We start from the raw sequence: 10836 nt of genomic DNA on the forward strand, positions 1-10836 counted from the left end.
CACTGAAGTTTAAAACGTTTCTTAAAAATTTAGTGATAACGACTTAAATTACTATCCATTAGGTAGTATAGATATTCGTTTTTATAGGCAAGTAGTCTCAATAATTTGAATATGAAAAATAATTGATAGTTAAGAAAATAGTATCCATACAAAACATGTCTAACTTACAATTTACGTAGGTATATACATATTATGTACCTATAGAAATGAACAATAATATAAAACAATAAAATTATATCCAAAAATTCTCCAATAAAAGCGCTATACTAACCAAACCCGTCTATATAAATATTTCTAAACTTAAATCATTTTAACATAAACCATTTCAAAACAATACGCCACTCCTTTAACACTAGATTACACATGACATTAAATCAAAATAATTACGTATGCCATTAGATTTTGCATAGTTGATTACAAACGTGCAAATTTGCGAATGTTGATTTCATTACTGTGAACATGTAAACATGTGACCGGCTGCAATTCATTAACACCTGGCCATGCAATGCAAATAGATTGAGATAACGAACGATTTAGAACTTAAGGCCTATTCGATTAAGATGTATTTTCAAATGCCAGTGTTACTTATATTCATGTAGGAATTAAATTGTTACTTAAGAGTCACGGGAGTAAGTTTTTATATCAATACAAGTTAAGTTTGTTTGTGTACGCTTCAATATTATGTGTATAACAAAAAGTTGCATCGATAGAGCTTAAATTCAGCGCGCTTCAAATAATGTTTTATCTATTTTCCTCTTCTCTTTCTTATTCAGTCAACTATATTGTATAACATTGAAGCATGGAATAGTAGAACTAGTATAATATAAGATTTAATTTATATTAGATAAAAAATAATACCATATAACGCATAAGTAAAACTAGATTGCTTACACTAGCATTTAATAATATGTTGTGTATTGAAATATTTTGTAAATCTCTCTTATATTTCTCATATAGTAATATAAATAACATTCAATAATTAAAACTAGTAGAAACACTGAACGACGCACAAATAAAACTCTGAATATTAAAGCAGTTTATTGCAGTAGGTTTACATGGAAATATTTGTGTGCATTCAGATTGCTTTCTAGTGAATATTGAAATATTTATTACATGTGAATGTAACTTCGTAGTGGATGTATTAAACTTTCATATATAGTCAACAGCCACCTTGTAAGTGAACCTTGTTTGATTAGATGTAGGTGAATAGTATAATAGGATGAAGCGTTGATTTTAATGATGAAATAATATCGTCCTTATAAGATAAAAGATTTTCCTGAAAAAAGATCTCAGTTCTATTGATAGAAAAACGATTTTGTCAAGTTTCCAACATTATTATATCTGTTAGGTCAAATTATAATACACCACTAAGTTTTATAAATTCAAATATGATTAAAATTAATATTCATCTGAACCTGTACAATTATTAATCCTAATCCAATGAATAATTATAATCAATCATTCCAACCTAATTGTTCTTGATATAGGTACACGAATCGTCTTATATCTACCATTGTACTAAAATAGGCATACGAATTAACTGTAGGATATGTAACCTATTGAAGTATTGACCTTTAGGCACAGAATACATAATACATAGTAGCTAAACGCTACTTTAGGCTTTATCTAACTGACGCATCGCCTACGTCATCTGTTAAAAAGGTATGAAATCCGATTATTTTTCATGTTTTTTTATATAATTAGTTACTTATTTAATAAATTTAAAATGTTTTAAATTTCATTGCATACATATCTATTACATAATATTGCGTATTTTTTTTATAAAAGGTAAGTCAAGTTTCAGTCAAGAAAACCACATATTTCAATACTTAGCTCAAATTATTTAAAAATGTTGACGTAATCTAACGTAACAATACATCTTGTTCAGAATTCCAATCCTATCCTATTGAATAGAACAAATCACTAGGTAAATACATGCCGCTTACAAATGAATGTATCTTTCCGGGCGAAACCTAATAAAATGCGACTGTTTCCGCCCGCCCATTACTGCCTATTACATTCTCGGAATGTTGGCAGCCCTGCGAATAAACCTTATGGGTATAAGAACTTAGCGGACCGATAAGCAGAGCGATTTGAATCAATGTGTGAATTGTTTCATGTTTCGCACATTAGATATCGTGTTTTTTACAGCGTCGCGTCATTAAATGCTTAAAATTTTTTCTATAAATGCTAACCAATAAATTAAAGCTGCATCCAAAACTATAGAAGTGACGTATATAGAGTAAAAATCAGATGAAACAGTAAGAAATATACCTACTATATATAGTACACAAAACTTTCATATTTCAGTAACTTTCATATTTCATTTCATTTTCACCACTTTTTCATTGGTTTCGTTCGAATGGAAAATGTGGATTGATGATGAATAAAAGTGATTATTGAAGATGTGTACACAACATATCAAATACTGTTTTAGTAAGGTTTTAAACAAATGTATCAACAACTTCAAAATAATAACCATATTACGACACATTTACATCTCGTTTTATAGGATCTCATACGGGTTCCTTACGTATTTTACGAAATTTACTTAAATTATTTTCATAATTGCCAGTTAATTATATTACAACGTTTCGAAGACTTAGAACAAAAAATAACTTAAAATAAAACCAAGTTTATCATGATGATTATGATTTATAATAGATTGAAGTATAATTCTTTACAACAAATGAATTCGTGCAGCGCTGGCATACGTTTCTTCCAAATAAGTTAGTATAAAAATAGTATTATCGTTTTGTTAACTTATAAATTAATTTTATTACATTATTGTATATAAATATACAATAATGTAATACAGCAACCTTGTTTAAATTGTAAATTCTTAATGAACTAACAATAAAACAAACAAATAATGAAATCGCTTATTCTCACGCTTCGCTTATGAATATAGTTGCACCCTATTATTTTCATTAAGATGACCTGCGCAGTAACTATCAGTGAGGCGATAGACGTCGATGGACTCACACATATTTATCGTTATTTTTCAACTTTGAAATATCGTATGATTTGGTCTTATATTCTACAAAATATGTAGGTAAATATGTATCCGTTTTTATACTGACACCGTTAATATTATCAGAAAACTACATAATGTTACTTTTAATAAGTTCCGCTTATTAAAGTGTTTAAATTAAAATGTACATACATTTGAATTTAAGCACAAGTAAACAGATAACTAAAAGTTGGAATACTCACAATCGTTCCTTAAAATGTCTTTATTAACAAACTCTTTCCTTACAAACTAAAAAAAAAACATTTACTTGCGTTGTTGTTAAATACTCAACAATTTAAAAGAAAATAGGAAAGCACTTAATTCCAAAAGGTAAACATCCAATTTACTTCGAATCAATGACATACTTAATTTTACAAAAAATACCAGCAAGTACTATTTGCACAAATAGTTCCAGGTAAATTTTTCCAATACAAAAACAAATAATAAGTCCACTGTACCTCAGATAGGAAAATAGTAAATAGGTCCAAAGCAATTTAATTCGGGTCGACGAATAATCAATAGCATTGCCATCGTATTATGATCGGCTAACAGATATTGTATTGATTTTATTTAGGGTAACTTTTGTAGACTCAGACTATCTATGATTTGATCACAAGTAGGTACCTATTATCAAAAACAAAATCTTATCCGATTGCGAACTGATTGTAATACGATTGTGGTCAAGTAGTCAATGCCTACGTGTATGTTGTTTAATTTGTCTTTACATAATATATTGTTTTAAAAAGTAAGTATATATATCAAAAAAAAATCAGGAATATAGCGAGACTTTGTCGTGTTTACATGAGTAGAGTTGAATGATTGCAGAGGTCGTTATACCATCAGTGCTCAAGGAAAATTAAAACTTCAATACGCTTCACTTGTTACCCGATAAATGTGGATTTTTATTTTATTTTTTCTCACGTCTTGGATATGTTGACTTGATGGATTTAAGCCTGAAAGATAGGTTTAGCTATATGTTTGAAATGTGGAAGTGGGGTAGTTTTATTAGTTAAAAATTAAAATGTTACTATTGTAAAAATCTTTATTATCCTAATACTAGTATAAGGTAAAAATAAGACTTATATACAATATGTATTTGATTTAGATTATAATGCATTACATCAAATCACTTTTACTATACCAACATATTTTAATCATCAAATTGACGACCACGAAATCAAGTAATAAAAAGTTAATTAATTTTTCTGCTGAAATCTGATCGAGAAGCGTGCGAGGTGTCAAGAGATATCTCGTTAGGTGGACCTGAATAACGTGCCAATTAGACGCTTTACTCTAGGGCTGTGAATAAAACAACGATCCATCAGCGTACTAACAATATAAATAAACATTTTTGGTTTTGTTTGTTTGTGTAATATAATTTTAAGTAACATTTAAATATTGATAAGTGTATTGTATACTTTTGAGGGCAATTAACGTTTTTTAACTTATAAACATGGATTTTCCATACAGTTTTCTGAGTTAAAATAAAGCATGATTTATTTCCAGTTTCCACCTATGTTTAAAAATTGCTATTCAACTCCGTATTGTTATTTGAAAACTGTTTACGATCTACTTTTATGGCAACGATTTATTATAGGTACCAATATAACAAGTCAATAACTGCGTTAAAAACAACCGACTTCAAACTTGCACTTGCAACATTTACAAATACAGACAAAAATGCTCATAAAATAAAAACTACTGGGCCTATCTGAATAAAATTTTTATGGGACCAATTCGACACCATCCCGCATCGAACAAAAATCACGTAAATCGGTTCAGAAACCACGGAGTAATCGGTGTACATACATAAAAAAAAAAAAAAAAAAAATATACCGGCCGAATTGATAACCTCCTCCTTTTTTTGAAGTCGGTTAATAAAAGCAATGTTAGAGTAATATACGAAAACAAATTTTTATTTCGATTTGCATAAATAATTACTGAAATCAATAATTGTAAAGGATCTTATTACTTTTTCATTTTTAATATTTTATAAATTAAAAGCTGTGTGTCTTGCAATTAATAAATTACAAATTACACGTAAAATTATAATTTGACAGCCCTATTTGAGTCAGTATGATCGCACCTTCCACACTGAAGAGAGCTTAATTTTCCTTTCATTTAGTTTAGTGAAATGAGTTTGCGAACGATATTGAGTTACATTGTTCCCCATGGAATAGATTTAAAACGAATTTTTAAAACAATGTGCCTTTGAAAACGTTAGGGTCAAAATAGGATTATAATTCAATTTAATTTCCACGTAAAAAGGTAGATCTTTCATTATAAGCCGAGGTCTTAGCAATTATAAGTACCAGGTTCGATTGTGATTTTCTGGTTGCATAAGTAAAAAAGGATTTGTTATTGTACTTCAGACTAACAACATATTTACCCATGCAAACTCATGCAAATATAAAAAAAAAAACTTAAACAAAATTTACCTTATCCATACTCTATACCAAAATTCGCAAGTTTGTACTAAAATATTTCATTAGGTACCTAACTAACTGTTTTGAAATAATATAATTCCAATTTGCTACCAAGAAAATATTTATTCCCTTAAATATTTAATTATACAAGATACAAGAATTTCAAAACTACCATTAAATAAAATAAGATTAAAATGTAGAAACAGCACCCTCTTTAAAGTAACGTAAGTTCTAACACGCCTCGGGGTTGAAAACAAACTCTTTCGCGGCATTCCCACCCGTCACTAGATGGCGCCAGTAGCGTTGAAAAATAAAAGTTCTTTAAAAACTACGTTTATCGCAAAAGTATTATATAGGTTTAAACTAAAGGGCTTAAGGGTATAAATATTTTTATAAACTTGCTAAGAAAATTCTATCCAAATTGAATACTTGAGTAGGTGGTATAGTTTTTTCATTTTATTTTTATTGTACTGACCTGACTGAAGATTCCATACTTCTAGTAAATAAATCAAACTATGACTTACATTCCTATTTATATTTTGTAACCACGAACAATCTTTAAGTAGATAACTCTATATCTTACGGCGCGTCTGCACAATTTAGCTAACGAACCGACATCTTTCTAGAACATAACTTTAACTAATTTTTACTAAAGTAGATATTAAATTAATATACTTACTAAGAAATTTTTAAATTAAATACATGTTAATAAATTTTATACGTTTAACGTAGCCATGGAACCACATACATACTTGAATCGGAAGCAGCTTTAAACAGGATATATTTTTAAGTATATTTAAATAATTTGATAGGTACGGTACGTAAAATGAACTGTCTCTATACGTACGAGTATCTTTGACTTCCTCCTATTAATATAATTTAATACGCCACAAGGTTAGTTTCCTTGCTACTTTTCAGTATCAGCCAACAAGGATATATTTCTCTTTACTTCTGATACACTCACATTATATGAAGGAAACACTACCTTCGAATATCCACATCCACGTAGGTAAGTACTTTATTGGAATCCTCGTCAAGACAAAGACTGTAAATAGCTAAGACAAAACGTAAACATTTCAGGAGTGGCCTGGAGGCAACTAATGGAGGATGAACCGGCAAAAAGCATACTGTTTGAAAGGTTTAACTGTATAATGTTTTGCTTATATTATAAATGTGAAAGCTTTTAAGGTTGGATGTTTGTTACTCTTTCACGCAAATACTACTGAACTGATTACAATGAAATTTGGTATGTAGGCAGTTGAAGACCTAGAATAAGACATATGCTACTTTTTATCTCGGTAATCCCACAGGAACGGGAACCATGCGGGTTTTTCTTTAAAAATGCGGGTGAAGCCTAGCGCGGTTATCTTATAATAATAATATAAAGATGCATTTTTAGAAGGCAATATAATATGACTTGAACTGTGCGTAAGCGTTTAAGGATTTCACTTGATGTGTCGCGGGGAACATCTGGTGTGCAAGTAATTAATGTGCAGAATTACCTTCTGCGGTGAATCTAGCAAATAGTGATTCCGAACATAATCCCCTTACCGCGGTATTACGTAGGATATGAATCGGTAGAATTTAATCCTCATCGATTGGGCGATGCTCAGCTCGTATCTATGCGCATACATACATATTAAGAACCCCTTGCGTTTTAAGTTTTCCTTTCAGAAAATACCTGGTATACCGAAATGATAGTTCGTGAATACTTGTACTTATGGGATTCATAGTCTCTCTTTAAATTTTTAAAGTTTACAACTTTTTATTATTGCTTAAGAATAATTCCCTAAGTTAATTAATTTACGTTTTTGATATTTATTATCTATAGCAATTGAGGTTAATAAAGAAAAGGAACGTTTGTATATTATGTTCTATTCGTATATTTCAATTACTAGTGAATGTACACTAATTATTAATATGTAAACAGTAAGTAATAAGCTGTCTCTGGTTAAACAGTTCAAGATCATTGCTTCAGACATGTTATAATCAGTCACATTCAATTGCCTATTTAATAACTGCTGAAGCAGTAGGTAGTTTGTTACGTTGTCATATTACTGTATTATATTTGCTGATTTATTTATATACATGTAAATCTAGTTATCACACATTATGTGACCGCAAATCAATTTTTGTTTATTCTGTGTATAAGTAATGTAAGATAAAGATAATTGTTCTGCATGTAATCACAGAACTATATTATAGTTCTGTGCATTTAACATAGTAACAACCAATATACCTATGTACGAAGTTGGTATAAATTGCGCTTGGCTACATTTCTTCATTTAAACGATTTCTTATTTACACGATACCTAATTCTAATCCTATTCCATTATCTAAGATACTAAAACATTTTAGCGACTCCAAAATGCAGAATATGATTTTATATATTTCATGTAGGTTTGTGAATCAAGAAACGTGATAAAGTGTAAATATGCTACCAATATGGCGCCGTTGTTCTTCGAGTGTAGTAGCAACCCCGAAGCGACTGTGACTCAATTTAAGATGAAACGCAAACTTCTACACAATACTTGTAGAATAGTTCCATAGTAATACATATTACATGACTCTAACTTTCATACTTCGAAAGTATGAACTATGAAGTATTTATGAAACGTAATACCGATAGCTTAAATTTATAGGTTCACTAATAAAGCGGATGTAGGCTAATTAAGGCCAGTGTGAACCCGCGGACGACCGCTAGATTCCCATATAATTAAATCAATACGTATCGCATAGACGATAAACATAGTAATAAAGTATAAGCTAGCCGTAAAATTTAAGCAGAATTTCGTATACAAGTGAACATTTTTCGTCTACGGTACCTACTGAAGGTCAGATCGAGAGCTCGAATATTCTAGACGGTTAACCTTAAAGCATAATTGCATTTGCCTTGAATGAAAACTAAAAACTGTAACCGCGTACGGAAGTTGAGCCCCCGTTTTATTTTGTCGGGCTAGCTTTCCAAAATTTTATAGAACATTCTAGATCTCAATAGTCGCGTTTGTTGATAAAACCAAGGGCTTTCAGGATATTTAAAACTAATGCTGTATAACTAACGCTATAGTATTTTGAACCGTCGTTGGTATAATAAGGATTATGGATTCGTAAATAAAAAACGATATATGCAAGTAAAATTAATTTATTTTACAAAAAAATTAAAATATTATTTTGTAATTTATGTTATTATAATTAGGTATCTGATTATTTTCGGATTTCATGTCCAAATAGAGTCAAAATGATAAAAATTAACCATCAAACCTTCTGTTGGAAAAGCTTTTCAATGCAAACAAGTTTGTCCCTGAAAGATATACCTAGTAAAATTCCTTCATAACAATGTTGCTTGCAATGAAAATCGCATTGTTAATATCACCCCATGTAATGTTATAAGAGTACTTGAAAAGCCATCATCTTTTATCTGAGCAATCAACGCTGCATTGAAAATAAAGCGAAGAAATATGAAGCCTGCACGGCAGAGCGTGATGAAACATATCTCAAGAAGCTTATCAATTTAAACCTTATTAGCATTGAATAGACTTCATTTTAATTTATCAGGGAATCGTATACTCTCCAGTGATACCTCACACCTTTACTTGAGATTGAAGAGACTTGAGTGACATAACAAGGTAAGTATCTTCATCTGTTGACTGTAAATAATTAAAGGGGGAACTTTTGCGTAAATTGTTGCTTTTGCTACGTAAAAGGGCAAGTGGATGTAAAATTAATTTTAAGTACAGTTTCATTTTTTTGTATGTTAATTATATATTTCCTTAGGGTACATTCCACAGATTTTTTGGAGTTTATCGTAAAAAATATGGAGATTAAAATATTAAGAAATGGACGTCTGATATAGCAGCTACCTTGATTCTTTCTAATAGGTAGGTTTTATAAGCCTTATAAAAAGGAAAAAGTTTGAATAACATTTGTAAAACAGATAGAGAAGTTGTATTTATTAAAACTATACGCTATTATTAGAAACAATTTCTATGCAAGATTTTGTGAATTTTTATAATACTGACTGTAGCAGTGTAGCATCCTTTCATAATGAAGAGACTAATGTAATGTAAAAATATGTAAAATTTTAGTTGTTACCTAGAGTGAAGAATAATTCATACTTGTATTATAACAAAATATTCAGGAAATGTAGAAATAATCATAATAAAAAGAGCGTGTATGCCGAGCACATGTGGCAGAAGTGAAACTTCTTTGGCAAGATTCAATGACGTGACGGTATTGCCATAACGCCACCTTGAAATTTTACTCTCAACGCTAGGCGCGTTTAGAAAGAAGTCATTTCAAAAATAGAATTTGATGAATGCACGTACTATAGACTTAATCTGATCTTATAATTGAAAAACAGTACATTTCAATCAAGCGTGATCCAAATCGGTTTGTAGGTACATTACGGTTTTCCTATTTCATATATTCTTACTATTTAAAAAGAGAAAAGCAAGAGAAATGCAGAAAATTTATTTTGCCACTCTAGGTTTTTCAAAAAATATCAGAATACCAACTGAAACATTTCAGTAACAAAACGTTCCTTTCGCGTAGATTTAATTAGGTTAATCAACCGGAGTTCTTTACTACTGCTTTTATTCAATTCTTTGAATATTTCAAAATAAGCTCGTCTCGATATAATAGGTTATAATGTTTTTGTGCTATTTGCAATCATCAAAATATGTCATAATGCATTGGCAAGACTTTTCCACTTCTATAATATTTATTTCTGCAATACCCTTGCTTTGCACTATTAAAAGCTATTGCCATACTTACACATTTTTTTTATTACATACATCGTTACTTTATTTCAATGGATATTGGCTTGAATATTTTATTTACCCGAACGCAATCTAGTCCACTTATCTATCAACTTTATTATTTAGAAATGCATTTTCTTCAAAACACGTTTCATGGTTTTGACTGATTTCTATCCTCATTGTTTAAGACATTCTATTCTTACCTATACTGATAGACTATTAACAAGTACACGACTGACTTTAATACAAGTACAATTTCTTCAAAATGTATTTCATACTTTTGACCATTTCCTATGCTCATTTTCATAAGCATTCTAATCTAACTGATGCTCTTAAAGTCACCTTTTCAAAGTCTTACAATGTACGCAGTACGGTGTAAAAATGCTGACTAGAACGAGTCATAGATTAAGGCGTTCGCGGAAGCACTTAGCATATTGGTCGTTAGCAACACGTGACAATTCAAATGAGGATAGAAGGGAAATTTTAATTGGATTTTACAATTAAGTTGTAAGCGTAATGCGGGGGATTTATTGCCTTGCTTCGTATGCATGCGATGCGAAAACTTTAACATTCTTTATAATATTATAGTATTAAGTAATATGACATATAATGATAGTATGTTATTGTTTATATACAAAAA

The sequence above is a fragment of the Colias philodice genome, chromosome 8, assembly GCF_061535455.1.
Source record: "Colias philodice isolate Cphi_HAF_F1 chromosome 8, ilColPhil1 Martin Lab GWU primary, whole genome shotgun sequence".
Lineage (NCBI taxonomy): Eukaryota > Metazoa > Arthropoda > Insecta > Lepidoptera > Pieridae > Colias > Colias philodice.